Below are 20,586 nucleotides of genomic sequence, written 5' to 3' on the forward strand. Positions count from 1 at the left end.
AGAACCAGCATTTATGTTTGTGGAATAAGGAAATGTTTGGGAGAAATAAATTATCAATATCGTTCCCTGGAACTTTGAGTTAAAATATAATTTATATTTACATTTAATTCTCAATCGAACTGTGTAAATATCTGTAATATTGATTTTTGATGAAAATTATAACGTTTAACTAGTAATTAATACTAGTTTTTTTTCGCTCTGACAGGATTCGAACCTGCATCTGTTATGCCAATTTAGGACAACAGTTAAGTTGTGAATATGCATTTTTGGGGTTAGTATCATGATACAAGTTCGCTTAATGCAAGAATGTCCCTTATATATTCTACTATTAGGTGCCTTTTTACTCGATACATAGTTTTTGAGATTTTTTATTTAGGCAATTAATAAATACCAAGTTTTTAAATAAATATAATTTTAAATAAATACTTTTCATTGACGTAGTTCTATTCTGACTGTACTTATTAATAGAAACGGTTGGGTACAGTGACGATGTGGTAAGGAAGAGTGGAAAAAAATATCCACTTCTCCCCACCAGTGAGGACAGCTGGTAGGAACTAGTGGAATAGGCCAATTTTGTATAACAAATTTCGTAACGCCCCCAGCGTTTACAATAAAAACTAAATTTGTGTATTATTATATTTCGTAGCACTCTTGACCGAGCGGTCGTGATCACCACAGGCTGATGTAAATAGCATCACGACATCTCGCCATCTCTGTCTATTGGTAGACTTTCTGGTGCACCACTGCAAATCTGCACACGGCAGATTTTATTTGATCGATTCACCGCGTGGGTGATCTTCATGACACTCCATGGAGTTATAATCCCGCTATGTGGAGTGAATAGAAATTAGAATCGTCATTTTTTTTTTAATATGAATATAGCCTTACAGTTCCTTCAGGCTCCTAAATTAGACAAGAGTCTGAACCTCAAGTATTCAGTTAGACGGGACAAAATATGTGCTAAACAATACCAGTATAGGTACAATCAATGATCACATTTCTATCTAAAATTACAAATTTTAACGTCTCCATTAATTATTACACAATTAAACAGTTGGCTTGACAACTTTACGACCCGTTCATCACAGATGCTGTCATTAACAAATCTCAGTTCTCAAACGGAAGGACGTAATGACGGGAAATCAATTATTAATTTGTCAAGTTGGTATTATTGAAAGCTGATTACATCGGAAATTATTGTAACCACTTTTGAAAATTTAATTTATTCTTTTAATGAAATTGACTATTGCATTATTAAAATTGATGCAGAAATTTGATAGGAAAATGTTTTTCTTTTAAACCTAACTTAACCTAACCTAACCGAACCTAATCGTAAACAACGGTTTCGTCATTATTCGGTTTTCGGTGTAATGAAAATTCGAACAAACGTTATATCGGGAAAATAAAATTCGAGTTTGTGATAGGTTACCCTGTATGTGACTAGTGTTGTAAAAAAATATTTTTTTTTCTGACGTGAAAAAAAAGAATAATGAAAAAAAAACTATTTTTTCGTATCTAAATCGCGTACATTTGTTTTTAAAAATAAACCAGCATTTCGGGCCTTTCACAGGTCCCAAGGTTACAGTTGAAATCTATAACTTTAATAAAAAATTGTATTAAAAATATAATCAATTTGTTAAACAAGTAAGTAACATGGAATGTTACTTTGCAAAATTTAAAAATAAGGTATTTAATTAATAATTTTTGTAACAATAGTAGAAATAGGGTGGTTTGCATTAATATTTATGACTTTACCATCTCAGTCAGCCATGACTATGGGACCTGTAAAGGACCCGATACCCGATTGATTTGTTTGAAAAAAATTGTTTCATTTCCTATGTGTAACAATCGCGAAAATCTAAGAACTCCAAATAAAAAAAAATATTAAAAAAGCCGTTTTTTTCTTTAGTAAATATTTCCTGAAAGTATGTAAATAAAAACATGACAGGGGCATATAATCTTTTTAAAATTTAATTTGCCAGTTCACTACTTCTTTTGTTAATAATTATTGTTCATAAATAAATCGCTCGAAATAAATGGGCGAAAGTCTATAGAAGGGAAATTTCAAAAAAACTCATGTCATTATTCAGTCTAAAATTTGATTGAATTGAGTGTAGCGCAACGAACTCTTCGTTGTTGTTGAGTGTCAAGTGATTATTAAATTGGAAATTCATGTTTGCAGTATTCATAAATCAAAACAATAACAGTTAGTGTCTTATTTAATTTCAGTTTTTTATTTTACTTATTCTGGAAAAAATATAAAAAACGGACGTGCTGTATTTTCTGTGAAAAAAAAAATTTGTTTTTTTTTTCATTACAAGTGACATTTGTTTTATAGTAAACTTACTCCGTCCAAAAATTTATTTAACTTTTGACAGCTCGAACTCTAATCAATTAGTGATGTCCTAACGCGTGTCTGATTCGATTTTTTATAACAATCGATTTTATTTATGAAGAAGTTTTTATATAGTAAACGTGAGCGGTTTAAAAAAAAGATGTCTTATTGGGATCGTGATGTTGCGTTTGACAATGTGTGTTCTCAAGAATTAATAATTAATGTTAATGAGGATTCAAGTAATGATTCCCGTTCATATGGAGAAGAATCCGACAATTTATTATAATAAAGAATAAGAATTTATTATAATAATTTATAATTTATCTAAATTACCAAAATTTAGCAACTTGAATAATCTTCGTTACATAATCGTCGACTCGATAAATATTGGAGCTAATGAGCACGTCGCTTCACTAAAATTAAAAAATAAAGGAGTCCAGGAAGTATTGCATTTTTTGTCTATGGTTGTATGTCAATATTTTATGGAATTTCAGAGTTGTTAAATAAATTGTTGGATGGAGTATAGCAGTAGAGCTCCTTGTGAAAGAGCTCGTCCAGGGAAGTACTGCTACCTTACCTATTTCTGCCGCCAAACAGTAATGTCAGCATTACTGTGTTCCGGTTTTGAACAGTAAGGGTGCTGGTGGAATTACAGGCACATTGGACTTGTCAACTTATGTCTCTGGGTAACAGGCACAGTGCCAGTGTCTCTCAGATGTTTGCGATTTAAAGCTCTGAGTGGCACTACAACTGGTACGGACAGGCGTGTCGCTTGTTCATCCTGTCATTTGATATCATAAAAAAATCTTCCTCTTGGAAGATATTGTCACGTTATTATTTATGAAATAAAAATAAGTTGTCTAAACAACAAATTACAATTGAAAGTGTATGCACATTTTTAAGCCCTACGTTTGCGTTTAAACATAATTCTGTTTTCAAGGGCAGTAAGTATTAAATAGAAATTGCCATATTTTTTCTGCAAAATTCAAATAAATTACATTAGAAAGAGAATTTTAGTTAATCGACTCTCTTTGTGCTCAAAATTTCGGTATTCGCTTATGATTCATGGGACAAATAATGGAACCTTTGTTCCTTTTGCCGCAATTCAGTACTATTTTTGGCACTATTTGTACTTTGCCGTTTGTACATGGAGTGTTTTTTGTTCTTATTTCTGTCTGTTCAGAAGACTCAATACAACGCGTATTAAGCTTGTATGCAAAATTCTACATAAACCACATTTTCGCTTAAATTTGAACAAACTCCTGAATATTTTATCTGACCACATACCCTCGCAACGTTCTGCTTGCCAAACAAAACGCCTGATTGTTTTTTCCGACGAACAAGGCGAGAGTTCTCTTGTCATAATAAATACTGCCTGCTGAGCAAGTTTTTTACTACTATGAAAAAGCGATCATATTCCGTGTTGTTTTAATTACGCAAATTTATATGACAGGAGTTATGACTTATGAGAGTGAGTCCGATATACAGATTCCATGGTTATGTTTTTTTGTTGCACTATAATAGATTTTTTTAAGGTAGTAAAACATATCATGATTTTCAATAAAGAAAGATTGTCTTGATGAAAGGACATGTAAGTGAAACATCCTATTATTGGCAGTACTACGTCTTTGTTTAAAATAACAATGGCGGGCAAATTGTTCAACTGCAGGCCATAGATCATCTCTAAAAGTGAGAGTTTAGGCTCGAGGACGCCACTGTGCCCCACAGCGAGTTTAAGATGTCACACATATTGTTTTATTTTGTTGTCCACCCCGCATGTTGTGGATATTCCAAAAACTCGTACAAAGCATTTCGCTTCCACATTTATGTTACGAACGGCTATGGAGTGACATTCCCTATCTGCAGACTTGTTCCCTGAACGGTATAACTTAGGCCTTTACAAGGCGACAGTGAATAGGCCAGGGGTTCCTAAAGTGTACGCCGCGGCGCCCTGGTGCGCCGTAGAAGTAAAATCCTCCACTCTATATGGGATTTTGGCAAGTCTGTGGCCAAGCACCACGAGTGTAACTATGGTTTTAATATAGTAGCGCTTACTATGCGGAAGACGAAGAAGTACTCATTTCTTTCGGCTGTACTTATCTATTAGGATTAGCTAGCTATGTTAGGGCGCCATGACGTATTACTAAGCTTGTGTGTGCGCCGCAATCTGAAAAAGATTGGGAACCCCTGGAATAGGCATTATTTAGATGTGCATACTCCATCGTCGACCTCACCGTCACTTTTCATCAGTTGAGATGGAGGTCAAATGCACACTTTTTTTATTAATAAAAATAAATACGTTCCACATGGTTTTATCACAATGTTTACCCTCGTCATTTGTGAGAGATATTCCTGCACACCACTGTACACCACAAGGATTCGAACCATATACCTCGCTTTTGGGAAGCAACCGCTTTCCCATTGTTCTACCACTGCTCTTGTTTGTCAGTCTATACAAGAATTGTGACGTTAATCCTAGACTGTCGCACAGCGACTTTCTGTTGAAAACTTTTTCAATGCTCTTCACTAGTTTCATATATAGAACTTTTGGGTTGCAGAAGTTCCACGTGGAACTTGTACATGGAACTAATGGGAATAAATGCTTTTTTCAAAACGACATTCGAGTCGGGCGGCTTATTTGTTCGACGTCCCCCAGAATAAAAGTACAAAAGATTTTTCACAATTTAATTTAACAGGCTATAATGTTCTATTTACCTATTATAAACTTCGTACATTTTTTCACTCGAAAAATGTATAAATAATATTTTTAATTTAACTCTAATGTTTCTTCCTTTCGAAGAAAAACATAAATATAAATTACGCACGAAAATAATGAAACCCTAAAAAATTTTTAAATTCAATTTCGACGTAAAAACACAGGTTTTCGTATACTTTTTTTCGCATTACATCCATCAGGTGCAGAGTTATTGAAGTTTTTACTCTTTTTGTTTCTCTTGTAAATTTGGTGTTTTGATAATTCACGTCAGTGGGGCCGTGGTTTTGAGAATCGAGTAAAGTCTTCTCTACTGAAGTATCATATATATAACAAAAATTGATTTGTAATGAGCAGTGATCGAAATTGAGGATCCATATTAAGACGTTCATAATTTAGGTAGATTACTACTAATTATGAACGTCTTAACACGGACCTACCCACTTTGTCATCAATGCGTATACAATTTCTTTTTTTACTGTTTATTTTTAAGGATTCCAAAATTTGTCGGATATTTATTTTTTAAACAGTTAAATTATTTAAATACGTAGCTACCTACAGAAACATAACTACAATATTATTTCCGAGACAATAATTTGTAGCAAATACTTAAAAGGAAACAATAATTTGCCGCCAATGTGACCAAATTTCGCTCAAATAAAAAATCCGCATATTCAAACATAATCAGTTCCGAGAAGTCCCGAGATTTGTAGAAGAGAATGTCCTCATTACTCTTCTCTAGGAAATTAAGTCTCAATTCCGATCACTGGTAATGAGGCATTTACATATTTTATGTATTTTTTGTTTTATTGGACCACCGTGCATTATGAATAACAATAATGTGCCAGATAACCCCAACAATCAGATGATCTCAAACTAAATAAAATCCTGTGCTATCACAGTACTTTAGTATAATGAAATAAGCATGGTAACTCCATACAAACGTAGCAGCGCGGCTTGCATGTGTGCACGTTCGCTGCTAGCCGTGTACGGACGCACACACTCACATAATCTCACGATGCACTCGTGTTGCATAACAGTGATCGTCCAAACGCGCCGTTCATTATTATGTGCATGTGTGCGTTCGCGTGCGTACCCGGCGCGCGGCGGGCATACACACAATATGTACAAGCCGCGCTGTTATTTTGTACAAAGTTATCATATTTCATTTATGTTCCTATGGAACTACCCAGAACACTTACACTTGAAACGATTTAGAAAAGTTTTTCCAAATTGGTCCTACAAGGAATCGAGCCCGGAACCTCCTTATCCAGTGTCCATAGTGCAAATCATTACGCCACCGTAGATTTTTTTAGTTAAAAAATAAATGAGCATTTGACCTCCATTTCATTTGAAGGAAAGTGACAATGAGGTTGACGATGGAGCATGTACTCCTAAATAATGCTTATTTACACTCGCCTTGAAAAGGCCCAAGTTATACACTTTAGGGAACAAGTCTGCAGGTCTGATAATATTGCATATAATATGCATCAAAATAAGGCCCTGTATTGAATACCTAACTCTTGAGAGTTAGGTTAGTAAAAATCTAGCAAAACTCACGTAGGTTGGTGTGCTAAAAACAAAAACTATACTATTATATACCAATGAGTTTCTATGTATAATGCATTTTTTATAAATGTTACTAAAACCGATTTATTCCGTATACACAATCAATCAAATCCCGCATGTTTCAATCCACATCTAGTACTACCACATCACATCAAATGAACCCATGCCCGTATGCGCAACAGCCACTATCCGCTCACTGCGTTCCTGCTAACGAGCCTCTGATAATGACGAGGGCCTGTGTCAGACATAAGGGTGATTAATTAAAAACTTATCGTTTTCTTTGTCCACGCTTTACTGTCAGACAGGGTTTTTACTCTATTCGAAAGAATAATATGCTACATGGAAAGATAGAAATAATTTCACAAAATAGCTCGGTAATTTTATAAATTTGGACCTAGACATAATGTCGTGCATGACACAAACGACCTCTTTATAATTCAATACAACTTTGGGTGGTAAGCGGCACGCTTGTTCCTAATAGTTGCAGAGCCACTCAGAGCTTTTTACCACAAAGATCTGAGGGGCACTACCACTGTACCCGACACCCTGAGACATAAGTTGACAAGTCCCATGTGCCTGTAATTTCACCTGTACCCTTACCCCTCGAAACCGGAACGCAGTAACGTTCACATTACTGCTTGGCGGCAGAAATAGATATGGTGGCAGTACTTCTCTGGATGAGCTCTTTCACAAATAGCAATAGAGTTCCTACTAGGTAGCTGTTCGTGAAACTCAAAGTGAAACATGGAAATGCGACTTGTCAACTTTGTGTTCCAAGGTGACGGGTACAATGGCAGTGTCCCTCAGGTCTTTGCGATTTAAAGCTCTGATCGGTATTGTAACTGCTATGGACAGGCCTATTTCTTACCACCAGGCGCACGACCGTCAACAAAAACGGCAACTACTCGTAGAACCCAATTTAATAAATACAATCTTCACAGATCTACGTTTTATAAACTTACTATCCTCTAGCTGACCATCATCAGTTCTGATCACGATCAGTGTACCTACGACTCATCGGGACCAAATTCAATGAATACAAACTGACTTTCGATAACTTAACATCCTCTGACCGACTTTCTTTCCTGGTTCATCTTCAGAGCCCGATTATCATTTTGTCTACCAACTACTAGTGAAGAGCAGCCGCACCTTTCTACATCAGTTCTGATTATGGTGACTCTCCCTACCGACCCTCAGGGTATATGAGAAGGGCACTATAACCTTTGCGTGCACACAAACTCAATTCAGGTACTGATCCCAGATTACTGATCACTGACTTCATCCGGTTCTCAAGAGGCTGGTGCCTCGAGTGAGCCGTCTCGGGTGCACGTACAGTACCTTCCGTATTTTCCAGATAAGTACTGGAGCTGTAGGCACGCTCAGTTCCCGTTATGCATTGCACAGCTAGTGAAGAGCAACTCTCATATGTTTTCTACATAAGTTTTGTTTATAGTGACCCTGCCTATCAACCTCTTGGTTATACTGGAAGGGTACTATAACGCACAGGGACCTACTCAGTCAGGTCCTGTTCCCAGATCAGTCCGTTTGCATGAACTTCATTTGGTTCTCAGACGGCTAGTGCCTTACTTAGGTGAGCCGCTCCTTGTGCACGTACTGCACCATTCCTATTTTCCAGATAGGTACCGAAGCTGTAGACACGCTCACTTCCCGTTGCGCTCTGCAACTAACGATTGCCACATCTAAGCCGTAGACTCTAAGTCAACTACCAAATCTTGCTAGTGAACAGCAATCCAACAAGTGCACACCCAATGGGTCTACTAAACGTAGAAAAACCAGAATTCCTGTGTCCACACTGCTCTATTATTACACCCTAGCCACCTCTGTAAGTCAACAACTCGTCGAGATCAATTTAATGGGTAAACGTAAGCTCAAATACGATAGTTCTATAAGTAAGTGGTTGAGTAGTTGGGTAGCGTAACTGTCTTGGTTATAGCTGCATATCAACATTACCATATTATTATAATGTCTTCAGATTTATATGTATCAAACAAGTCGATCGGACAAGTGGAAGCTGAATAAATATTCAGTTTATAACTGTGATTTCTATAGAAAAGCATCTTCAAACAACTAAGCGGATGTTCATCAAACGTAGCTATAGTCTATCTTTTTTTAAGACGGAGTAAAATGACAGTTCGCTGCGCAAAAGTGTTGCCCGCTTGTCAGCAGCTAGTGATTGCAGTCGATAAATATTCTATCAACTATCGACTGAATATTGATCACGCTTACGGAATAAATAGCCGAACTTGTTTCATTTGAATCCTTCATTATTTAACCAATTACTGAGTACATGTTAATTTGAATTGTCAATTTTTGTAAGTTCATACATACTTACATACATACACTATATTTAGAACTATGTTTATAAAAAATACACAGAGGAGACATATTTTAATTTTTTTTATTTTAATCCAATATAGATAATCAAATCCGGCTATTCTTGTTAAAATGTATATGAATAAAAATCGATCTCGATACTAGTAGACCAACTGTCAAAATAAGAATAAAGAAGTATCTATCGTCAACAACATCATAACTATTTAAACTTTTATGAAAACTGGCAACCCTACAAATTTCATTTTACTCTGTCTTCAAAAAAACAGACTATAAGTACCACCCGATTAAACCAGTCCTCAAATAAAGGAAAACCGCTTTAAGATTAGTACATCTGTTTGGAAGCTACGACGTCTAGATACAAAAGACAAATACACAGACAAAAGCTTCAAACTTATAACCCCTCGTTTTGTATGGGGCTTTAAAAACAATGCCTTAATAATATTAAATTTACGTCAGAGTCTCCAGGATTTGGTAAGCCTAATAGTACATTGTGAATTAAGGACGGTAACTAAGGAATTACGAACGAGGTCTCTATTACGAATAGAAGCCCGAAGTCGAAAACTGAGGGTTTTCGTAGTCGAGGTTCGTAATTCCCGTACCGCCCGTGTAACATACAATACAATTTCATCACACCTGCACGTAAATAGTATGATTGAATTCAGGCTAACTTGAAATGATGAAAACTTATTTACTCTTCCATCAATATACGTTCTTGAACTATACCGTAACTGATTCTTTATGGGTTATCAATAAAAGTACATGGTGTGTTAAGGGCGGTAAATAAGAAGCGCACGCGTGCGCTTGAACGTATACAATGTCTTCCATCATTTTGGCGAGAAATTACATACAATAATAAAGGCGGGAAAAGTTTCACAACACAACAATTACGGATTTTGCAAATGGCGGGTGTTTTGTTTTTTAAAAAGAACAAAAAACCCGCTAATACTCGTCCACACACATTGACTTACAATTATATGGACGTCGGGTCCGCGCTAAAAAGTGTCCGCACTTGTAAGGCGCTAAAATCGTATACAGAGCGCCAAACTCCGCTTTAGTCTTCATTTGTTCGACTGACAGCGCGATACTGCGATGACATTACAATTGAAATTTCGAATAGGTTGACTTGGGACATTTTTTTCGTGGTTTTTGTATTAGACCCGTCGTCCATTTATTTGTAAGTCAATGTACACACATGATTATTAGATATAAAACGAATCATTTCCAAATAACAAAAATACTGCACAATTTGCATTTATAAAATTAACGGTGACCATGGGACCTGTAAAAGGCTCGCAACGTCGGTATATTTGAAAAAACAAATACACGCGATTTAAATCCGGAAAAATAGTTTCATTTCCTACTTATAAAATTAAGTTAATAAAATAGGTAAAGTTAAATTCCAAATATTCAGTGTTTCTATACTTCAAATATTTGCAAATGTTCTATACTTCAAGCTTATCCGAAATAATTTCAGATTATTGGAGTATAAAACATTTTGCTTACTCTTGACCTTAAATTTTCATAAATTGATATTCAATTATTTTTCATGTGAAATTACTCCATTAGTTTGTTATAATTATTAATACAAAGATCGAACACTCAGGAAAAATTCCTTCGAACCGGCCGGATTCGAACCGACGTCTTTTAGCATACCGTGGCAGACGCTATACCAACTAAGCCACGGAACGAACCAGCGGAGCTCACGAATTTTTCGATGTAAATACATAGAAGTTGTCGTGTCTTTGTATTTGGCTTTTTCAACGACTTTTTAGCCGTAGCGCCATCTACGAGAAATCTGAGGTATTTCGTCACCCAGTTAGATACTTTTATAGCTACCAACCCTGGCTAGAGATGTCGCTATTCATTTCATTTAAATTTTTATTGAATTGATATTCAATTATTTTTTATGTGAAATTACTCCACTAGTTTGTTATAATTATTAATACAAAGATCGAATACTTAGAAATATAAATGATTATCACTAGTAACAGGTTTCTTACCACGGTATAACTTCTTTTTATTTTCCCGATATTTCGGAACGGTTGCACGCTCCATGGTCACGGGTTGACCTGATCATTTAGTGAATAACCACGAAAGTCTTAAAATCTACTTAGAAATATAATCTAGACTTGTGAGAAAAGTACAGCGTGTACCACAGACAATAGAATTTTCAGAACTAAAAAGAGCGGCTTTGTGATATGGTTTATGAAATTGTAAGTTTTTGTTTTATAAATTGACTTTATAATTGATTACTCTCGCTTTCCGTCCGACATTCTTCTGAACCTATTACTATCAAATAAAGTAGAACTAGAGACAGCATGACGTATAATGGAGCGTTAAAGTAAATGGACATTTATGCAATTTGGCGTAAGAGATTAATTGAAAGTGATGGACGGCAGCGCTTTTTTTGTAAGATAGGCTTACGTAAAACGTAGCATTTTCCTTCCTTTCCTTTTCAGCCAATAGACAGCTGGACAATAGTTTTTTTTTCACCAATCACGCTTAACGTGTTTTCGAAGAACGATTTGCAACTTCATCAATAAAACAATGTGAACTGCGTTCCGGTTTTGAAGAGTAAGGATACTGGTGTAATGACAGGCACATGCGACTTCTCAACCAACGAGTCGGGCGCAGTGGCAGTGCCCCTCACATCTTTGCGATTTAAAGCTCTGAGTGGCACTACAACTGCTATGAACATCATCATTAATCCATTTATAAGTCGGGCGGGGGTTTTGGGTATAGTCCGCCATGCTAGCCCAAAACCGTTTCGTCCACCAGGATCCCCTAGCCCAATCCCCCATTTCGATACATAATGTTAAGCCTCATTCACACTATGGTACCTTAAAACAACATAAACATATAAAAAAAATAAACAATGTACTTTTATCTATTTATCATAAAAGGAAATAAAGGTGAAAAAAGCCGAAAAACAAATGATATTGCAGCGAAATGTGGCTAGTTGTGTAATACTAAGCTGCGTTAAATTGATATTATCATTTACCTAACTATATCTAAAAACTGTCCTACAGTTATATCATTATTCAATAATTCCAGCTGCACTTCTTGGATGAATTTTTCATTTGAAATTAATTTTTTTTTGCATCTTTTCTTGACTTGTCCTAGCTTTTGTTCAGAATCTCTTTTCAGTGCATTTAACAGTTGCATGATCTTGGGGCATTTACGGCCAATCATTTTAATTAAACCTGAGTTCCAGCTTTCGCTACAATTGTTAGTACGATGTCTTTCACTGAACACCGACTACTTTTTTTATTATCCTTAAAGCACAGAAAGATTGTTGTTGTTTCTTCAAAGGTCCATAGACAGCCATTAATTTCTACACTAATGTCATTTGTTGCCATTGTATTTCTAGCCAGTCGTTACCTAAGTAAAAAAAAAAGGTTTATTGAAAACGACAAGAAAACCCGATCACCCGATCGGTACAATAAATTATTACTTATTGTCGCAATGTGATTGCAACTTTACATACATTTAACTTACGGATTCTAATGAACTGCTGAGTTCACAAAGATCCCCTGGGGGATTGAGCTAGGGGATCCTGGTGGACTCAATGCCCAAAACGGCATGGGGACGTCACACATTTACGTTACGAACCTTCTTGGACGTGCAGATCGATGAATCATGATGTCTTCCTTCATGGCGAATTTCAAATTAAATTTCGCAATAAATTCCTTATAATATCAAGTAAAGAGACGAACTAGTCGTGCACCTGATGATAGGCTACAGAGTTTTAAATCACAAAGATCTGAAAGGAGTACCTTTCAGATCTTTGTGATTTAAAGCTCTGCCTTTAAGCCTCTGATTTAAGCCTCTGCGCCCATCACCCTGAGACATAAGTTGACAAGTCCTATGTGCTTGTAATTTCACGACCACCCTTACCCTTCAAAACCGGAACGCAATAATGCTGACGTTAAAGCTTGGCGGCAGAAATAGGTAAATTGGCAGTACTTCCCTTTCACAAGGAGCTCTACTGCTACTTCCTGGAGTACGGGTGCGACCCCGGGTTCGAACCCATGGCCTGAGAGATTGTAGGTTAAACCATTAGGCTACTATGGCTTTATAACTGCTGTGAACAGGCGTGTCGCTAACCACCAAACGCACATCTTATTCGTCCCATCACCTGGCATGATAAAAAAAGCACTGAACGACATAAAGTAACAAATATAGTTATAAGCAAAATCTCTGACATAGGCATGTGGCATTATCGCAACGGCATAGATGAGGGTGAAGGGATTCCGTGAGCTCTCAGCACAGAATATCTCTCACATAATCCAGGAGGGTTCCCAAGCGGAAATGTTGGAGGGATTTTATGGGCCTATTCATCCTTCAAAATATATAGCCATTTGAGCGAAGAATTTGGATATACGTCTCAGAGATGACTTAACAAAATAACTATGTATACATTGATAAATACATTACTTTATAAATACTAGTACAACAAAGGTACAGATTGGATATAGATGAAAGAGCGCCGCCGGCTCTGTATATAGACTGTGAACTGGCAATCGGTACTATCTCAATTTTGCATTATGAAGAAAAAAATGTTTGCGTCATTTATATAGCATCTGGTTTTTTAAATAAAAATACGTAGTTTTTAGATATTTTTATTAGACATGTATGTATGTACACTATGTATTTTTATTTAATAAACCAGATGTTATATAAGCGATTTTTTCTTCTTCGTCTAAAGTTGGCAACATTGAGATAGTACCGGTTGCCAGTTCACAGTCGATATGCCTCTGTGATTTTCACATAAGTGTACTTTACCTAATGTTTCTTATATTATATACCCACAACACAGGGTTTACCACGCTGTCCTTGGACACACACATAGACAACAAAAAATTACACCCAAACACACGAGAGAAATAAATGTAGGCATACAAATATTTCTCCCTCCTGGGAATCGAACCCGGGACCTCTGCGTGAAAGACCACCATGGTAACGGAGTCAGTTACTGGCACAGTCGACCGGGGTCAACTCAGGTTCCAAGCAATAATAACAATTGTTATTAATGTAGTTCCTAATAACCTCAAATGGCTTTGGTTGGTTCCGCATAACAGTCAAAGTGTTGAATCAATCAATTTGGAAAAAATATATAGTAAAATCGAGGATATATACTGATTAGTATACGGTGTGAAAACAGGATTCCTAAACATTTTCACGATGGAAAAATACACAATCTTTCGATTTTCGAAAAAAAACCGCTGTATTCAATAGGTACTTCACGTATATCAATTTTTTTTTTTTATATCAACTGAATTAAATAGAACACGTATACTGTACGATAGATATTTTTCAAATGGCTTTATTTTCGTTTGCAAAAAAATTCATCCTGAAATAAAGCCCAATGTCCCTGCCGCTAGATCCTAGCAAAATGAACCCTATTAACACGGGAAAGGTTTGAATTCGAGCTGACGTACTATCTACTCTTAAGGCGGTGGTTTTCGGCCGGAATCAATGAGGGGTACTAAACTTAGAAGTAATTTGTAATTATTAAAATATTAAAGTTGAGTTTTATTTCTAAGTTATGTACGTTTGTGGATGTTAAGTAGCAAAACCACTAACAGCGAAGAAAAACATTGTGTATGTCGAAAATGCAATTACATGCTGTCCCACGGCTATGCGACACGGACGGAAAGTAAATAATACATACATAAGCTCACGCCCTAGTCCCATAGAAAGGGGTAGGCAGAGACCACGGATCGCCACTATACTCTATCCTGTCACAACTCTCGAGCCTCACATACGTCAAGTATCCTTTCATACAACTTCTTTCATTCTTGTCACTTCGGATCCCAGCATTTTTGAGGACATCTCTGACCTGGTCAGTGTAAGTCCTTCTAGAACGACCTCTTAAAGCCCTTCCACACACTCTCAAATCCACATTTTTGTTACATCCATCCGCTCTACATGCCCAAACTACCTCAACATCCCTTTTTCTTTTCCAGTCACCACATCCTCTGTCAAGCCATATCTTGCACGTATTATTGTACTCTTCACAAACTTTCCTCAAGGATCTCGTCTCCACTGCATTAATTCTACCCAACTCTCAAAATAAAAAAAATCTCAGAATAGAATATTGTAAAGAAAAAGTGAGTAATATATTGCATTCAAAGAATTTTAAAAAGTTGCTTGCCTCATCTGAGAATCGGACAGACTAAATGTGAAAAATAAAAACAAAAAAGCACAAACATTGGCACATTTGCATACTTCGTATTTGTGAACTGATTTCGATTATTCCTTTTTTGTTATAAAGAGGATACCTCAGTATTGGTCAATTTAAATTTGAACAAAATATTCTACTTCTAAGGGTGATAAACTAGAGGATCAATCCGGTTTCAACACTTCCCGGTAACCTATTTCAATAAATCTTGGTAAATAGATTGCAATTTCACGAACTTTTGGGGTTGCTTTTTTTTATAAAAAAGTTATTTAAAAATTGTATAATTGAAGAGTGTTTCTTTAATCAAAGGTATATGTTACTAAAAGAAATTAATCATTAAATTATCCTTCAATCGGCATTATAAAAATACACATTTTTTTTTTTACTTTTGGTCGGTACGTGCGAGCAAGCAAGCAACTTTTTAAAAATCTTTGAATGCAGTATACTTACTTTTAAAAATGAAATGTCTACATGGAGCAAAATATCTTTATCTCTATCTATAGCTGTGAGACAACCTGTATGTAAGAATAGCTGAAACAACAATCGATATGGTGTGCTAAAAAGTGCATTTGGAATTAATGGGATAATTCCTACTTGTGATTCTCTACAACTCTCCTTAACGTACAAAAAAAAAAGAATTTTTCGTTACAAATTTTCCAATTATCACATTGTGTTCCTTTTTTAAGAACAACAAGCCATGATTTGGATACAAGTTCCTCGGAGAAACTTGTTAAATATCTTGGGTAGAGTTGGTTTTCTTTAGGTTCCATCTTTCCTTTAAAGTTTTAATACTATGTAAAGCTATATAATGCTATGTCAATGTTTTACTTTCAACTTTTACTACCTCTGTGGCCGAACGATTACCATGCTAGACTGCCACGCAGAGGTCCTGGATTGGCTTTAGTAAATGTCCAATAGGTTCATATTAAACTGGCTGGTGATATAATACAGTAACGGGAAAATGGGGAAATAATTTTTCGCGTTTTACCATTCGGAAAAAGAAAATAAAACTGAGTAAAAATACTTACTTATAACAGACGAATATTTTCATTCTGGCAATATCATTCATCAAATCGTTCATAATATTTTAGTCAAGACTATGACATACATAAGTGTAGGCAGTTTACGTGAGGCATTTTTTTTAAATTAGACAAAACATAAACAAGGAAACAGCGATCGCCAACCCTTAACTTTAGACAGCAAATTACAGTAGACAGAGGAAAATATTGTGAGAATTGTTGACAAATGACATTTACAAATGACATGATAATACGTTTATACTTTTGTAAATAGATTCGTTAAATGTTTAAAACCTCAGTTCGTTTAGTTTTTTATAGCAAGTTTTTGAAACACATTGTGTAATGATAGAAATTTACATTTAAAGTTTTAGTAGATTGAATTTTAGACTGAATTCTGCAAGTAACAAACAACGCAATAAATACATAAAGTTAGCAATATATTTGAGTATATTATTTTCCGGTGTTCAGTCAATTGCTTTGCTTAACGAAAATAACCACATAAAATTGTCCAATAAAAGATTTCCTGTAACATTTTTAAGATTTCCTCCTGTTTAATGATAAAGAAACGAAGTATAGATGTCCTGTTTTGGTTATGTCCTCGATGAATGTACTTTATATTACAGCAATTTATTTTTTTTAATATTTATTATTCTCATTATATATTTATTGTTATTGCCATTTTGTCAAGTTTATACAAAATTAATATAATTTTCAACGAATGGATAAATGAAAGGAAAAAAATAGTTTCAAGCATTTTTTAAGTATATTTAATGTTAACTGTTATTTTAATAAAATAATTCTTACACTGTATAATTTTTCTTCCACGTGGCCAAATAATGTAATTAATTATTCACCCCGTTTGTCAAAAGCATTCTGACTTGCCCATTTATGAAAATTAAAGCCTTTCAAAAGTTTGATACACGGTGAACGAAACTGTCAAAACGGCATGCAATGCTAGCATTATTCGGGTTTAAAAGTAAAGTTTAATTTCAACCAAAGTTAAATTATATGTTAACTGCCTCGGTGGCCGCACTTTACCATAACGGACTGCCACGCAGAGGTCTCGGGTACGATTCCCGGGCCACGAGAAATACTTGTATGGCCTAAATTTATTTCTCTCGTGAGTTTGGGTGTAATTTGTGGGTGTCTATGTGTATGTCCATGGCACCTACGATACAGGGTTTCCCTAGTGCGGGGTTACGAGTGTGTGTGCGTTATTATTCATATAACCATCATATACATTTCTTCTCGTATGCAATTTTACGAGACCTAACCATTTGACCCTCCATTCAGTAATTGGCTTAATTTACATTAATCAATATTTATTATCATGGCAATAAATAATTATAACTTTTTTATAAACTAAAACCGACCTTAGAAGTTTGTGGAATTCCATCTATTTGCCAATTTTTATTGAAATCGATTACCTGAAAGTGCGCAAAATTGGATTCATTCCCTAGTTTGCCACCTTTAGAGGTGAAATATTTTGTTCAAATTTAAATGGGACCAATACTGAGATAACATCTTTCTAACAAAAAAAATTCAATCATCATAATCGGGCACCAAATGCGGGAGTAATCCGTAACATACACACAAAAAAATACAGTCGAATTGAGAACCTCCTCCTTTTTTAAGTCAGATAAAAATATAGTATAACTAAATATCATACCCTTGTCATGTAATAAAGACACATGTACTCACAGGGCAGTAGTGCCTTTATTACATGAAAATCATAAAAAATCGATTCTAGCGATATATTGCCGCAATTTATTGCGTTGCGCCATATGACCTTGAGTTGACCAATCAAGAGCTGCACTTTATCACCATTGTCATAACGCGCATCGCAAAAAAATTGCGGCAATATATTGCCAGAATTTGTTCATTGTGAATCCACTAATTTATTTTTATCATCATCATTCATTAACATGCGTTGATGAATACGGGTCAGGAATTTCACACGTTTTCATCACGATGTTTTTCTTCAACAAAAAGCTCATGGTACATTTCATATTAAATTTCGCATATAAATTACGAGAAACTCAGAGGTGCGAGCCGGATTCGAACCCACGGCCTCTGCTTGAGAGGCGATAGGTAAAACCATTAGGCTACCACCGCTTAAAATTTCGTTTGTAGAATCTTTAAGCCTCTCTCCTGAAAAATTGTCATTTTCCAGATGCGGCCTTATGTTACAGCATGCGTGCGACAAGCTTAAAGTTGAAGAACTTCAACTCATCTAGTTAAATTTTATGTCTAGTTAAATTACATAGTGGGCTGCGCTCTGAGATATCATGCCTGTATCGTGAGGCATTGTGCCCAGTAGGCTGGCAAATCTTGCTATTTGCATCACTATAAATAACATACTACCATTTTAGAGTATAACCTGAATAAATACTAGACGAATTGACGTTCAAAAAGCAAAAAAAAATTAAACTATTGTTATGTAGCTAATCCATTAATCCATAACATTAATAAAAGCCAAAAATCAGTAAGCTTGAATGGCAGTGGGTCAGATGTCTGCAGGAGCTCTGATGACTGATGGAGCAGATATGTTCTAGAGTGGCAACCACGTCAAGGCAAACATGCCATGGCCATTAGGACGGCACGAGGTTACCATACCGTATCCCTGGACTGCGACAGAACTGGCGCGGTTTCCTGGACATGCTGTCGGAAATGGAAGCGCATATTGACTGCGAAGATTTATTCAATGTAATAAGTTTTAGTAGCTCTACTAGCTCCTTGTGAAAGAGTTCATCCAGGGTAGCACGCTGCCATCTTACCTATGAGTATTTCTACCGCCAAGCAGTAATGTCAGCATTACTGTGTTCCGGTTTTGAAGGATAAGGGTGCTGGTGAAATTACTGGCACATGGGACTTGTCAACTTATGTCTTAGGGTGACGGGCGCAGTGGCAGTGAACCTACGATCTTTGCGCTTTAAAGCTCTTAGTGGCACTGCAACTGTTATGGACAAGCGTGTAGATTACGATCAAGCGCACGACTTGTTCGTCGTTGATATAATATAAAACACCAACCTCAAAAGTACGTGGAATTACATATAATTACCAAGTTTTATTGAAATCGGTTACCGGAAAGTGCGCAAACCCGAATTCATCCCCTAGTTCGCCACTATACGGGACTTGACACAGGAGATAATAAAAATTGGAGAATAGCAAAATCAACCATTAAAATAATTGCTTCTTATAATAAATTGCTTAAATTCGTATCTTTACCTACACAAAATTAGTACAGAGTACTAAAAAAACCGACCTCAAAAGTACGTGGAATTACGTCTTTTTGCTAAGTTTTAATGAAATATCCCCTAGTTCGCCACTATACAGGACTTGACACTGGGGATAATAAAAATCGATTCTCACTACTCAAAGTATATTGAGAGGAAAACGCCTTGAATTGGAGAAATAGCAAAATCAACCATTAAAGTAATTGCTCCTAAATTAAAGTCAGGCGCAATTTATAAAAATGAATCTTCTTGCGTGAACAGTCACCCTTAGATGTGGATGATTTTCTTCAATATTATATGGAACCACTATGGAGGTACCCTCTTTCCAACAAAAGAAAGAATCATGAAAATCGGTTCGCAAATACCGGAGTAATCGCGTAACAAATATACAAAAAAAAAAAAAAAAACTTACAGTCGAATTGAGAACCTCCTCCTTTTTTTGAAGTCGGTTAAAAAAGTAACGGTTGGTGTCAAAACTGACATTTCTAAGTGGTAACGCTGTGCTATATTGAAGATGAGAATAAAAACAACAGTCATGACGATCAATCCTAACGACCGATTCGCCTTGAATTGAGTTTGCGTTTATGTCTTCGAAAATCATAATCTTTTTGAAGAGCTGCCGTTAACCTCTTCGGATGATTGAATACGTATTGTTTCAAAATATCAATTTCTTTAGTTAACAGTAGTATTGGTTCATGGAAAAATTTCATTTTCAAAAAATCATATTTTATGAATGCTTTTTGAATATTGTTCCAATTTTTTCCACATTTGACAATGATACTTGTCAAAGTTGAAGGTAGGTACTGAATTTTATTATAAAAATATTGTGAATGTACAATACAATTGTAATGTAATACAATTTTATATCATAATTCATGCTAAATAAAACATTAAAAGATATATCCAAACGTAGAACATAGTATGAGGCTTTGAATTATATTTTTCCAATATTTCAGAATTTTTTCCTGAAAAGTTAGCACTATCGAGTTCTTAGGTTTTCGCGAATGTTACACATACACGGTTGACTGTGAACCGTGTGACCGTGACCATGGGACCTGTAAAGGGCCCGAAACGTCGGTTTGTTTGAAAAAACAAATATACGCGATTTAAATCCGGAAAAATAGTTTCATTTCCTAAGTTAGCACTATTTCAAATTTGCCGAAAAATTAGCGAAC

Source organism: Hyposmocoma kahamanoa, unplaced genomic scaffold, assembly GCF_003589595.1.
Source record: "Hyposmocoma kahamanoa isolate Upper Pololo Valley unplaced genomic scaffold, ASM358959v1 102, whole genome shotgun sequence".
NCBI classification, from domain to species: Eukaryota; Metazoa; Arthropoda; class Insecta; order Lepidoptera; family Cosmopterigidae; genus Hyposmocoma; species Hyposmocoma kahamanoa.